Source organism: Mustelus asterias, unplaced genomic scaffold, assembly GCF_964213995.1.
Source record: "Mustelus asterias unplaced genomic scaffold, sMusAst1.hap1.1 HAP1_SCAFFOLD_632, whole genome shotgun sequence".
Classification (NCBI taxonomy): Eukaryota; Metazoa; Chordata; class Chondrichthyes; order Carcharhiniformes; family Triakidae; genus Mustelus; species Mustelus asterias.
In genome coordinates, this window is record NW_027590581.1 from 235,936 (window position 1) to 237,129 (window position 1,194).

General features: G+C 44.1%; 1 non-coding gene across 1 annotated transcript; it reads left to right on the forward strand.

Annotated features, from left to right (window-relative positions):
- The first annotated feature begins 276 nt into the window (after positions 1 to 276).
- trnav-aac (transfer RNA valine (anticodon AAC)) lies at positions 277 to 349 on the forward strand. The gene has a single exon. It is a non-coding gene; the product is annotated as a tRNA-Val (tRNA).
- The last annotated feature ends 845 nt before the right edge of the window (positions 350 to 1,194 follow it).

The following is a 1,194-nucleotide window of genomic DNA, read 5'->3' on the forward strand; positions in this document are numbered from 1 at the left end:
GCTTTTATTACTGAGTACAATTGATTGAGATGATTCGAAGAAAAATGAAAATGATGCATTAACGAATGGGCAGAAATCATTGCTCCCTTAGATATTTGCCAGAAGAACGGTTTTGAATTTTGATGTTCGGGATAAGTCGCACAATCAGATTGAAAGTGACGGTTATCTTCCTGAATTCAGTGACAATGGGCTCTCAGTCTCACCATCGGAACCTGCAGCAACACAGCGTAGTTGAACATTGCAGACAGGCAGATTTGCTCCACTACTATTCAAGCTGTTTCTGTAGTGTAGTGGTTATCACGTTCGCCTAACACGCGAAAGGTCCCTGGTTCGAAACCAGGCAGAAACATTCGTTAAGCTTCCTCATGTCGTGGAAGGGAAAATTGCTTGTTTTCAGTTCGTTGCTCATCATTATCCGATCCTCGATGTGAAAGGCATGTTATCATTAAGCTGTTTCTGTGGTGTCGTGGTTATCACATTCGCCTAACACGTGGAAAGTCGCCGGTTCGAAACCAGGCAGAAACATAGAGTAGCACAGTGGCACAGCAGTTAAGACTGCTGCCTCAAGGAGCCAGGGTCCCAGGTTCGGTTCCCGGTTTGGATCACAGTCTGCGCAGAGTCTGCATCTTCTCCCCGTGCCTGCATGCGTTTCCTCCGCGTGCTCCGGTTTCCTCCCACAGTCTGAAAGACATGCTGGCATCACCCTCAAATGCTTTCTGTGGAATAAGAAACGCTTTTTTTGACGCACTGACAGGAAATTTCGATTTTGACACCGAGCACTTATTCGCATCTCGTTCAGTCTACAGCAGAATTTAATGGGTTTATAGGTGCAGACTAATATGGTTAATCAGCATCTGAAATATCTGACAGCAGTGTGTGCTCAAAAAGACAGATACAAGTCATACTGCAAGTGAACTAGAGGAAATGACGCACATTTCACACAAGATCTATTTTTAAATCGTTTTTCATCACTGAGAAACAGGAAAAGCCACTCAGACAGATGAGGGAATCGAGGCTCAGTGCGGATCTACTGGACTTTCCGGTAAAGGTCCGGAAGCTATGCGCCCAAATGTTTCACGCCCAGAATTAAAAAGGCTCAAGTGTCACGAATAGATCATTCTTGATTTTTCTCCATTTAAATGTCGTTGACTTTGTTTAAAAGCAGACGATAGTCAATCTCAAATTTGTGATCTG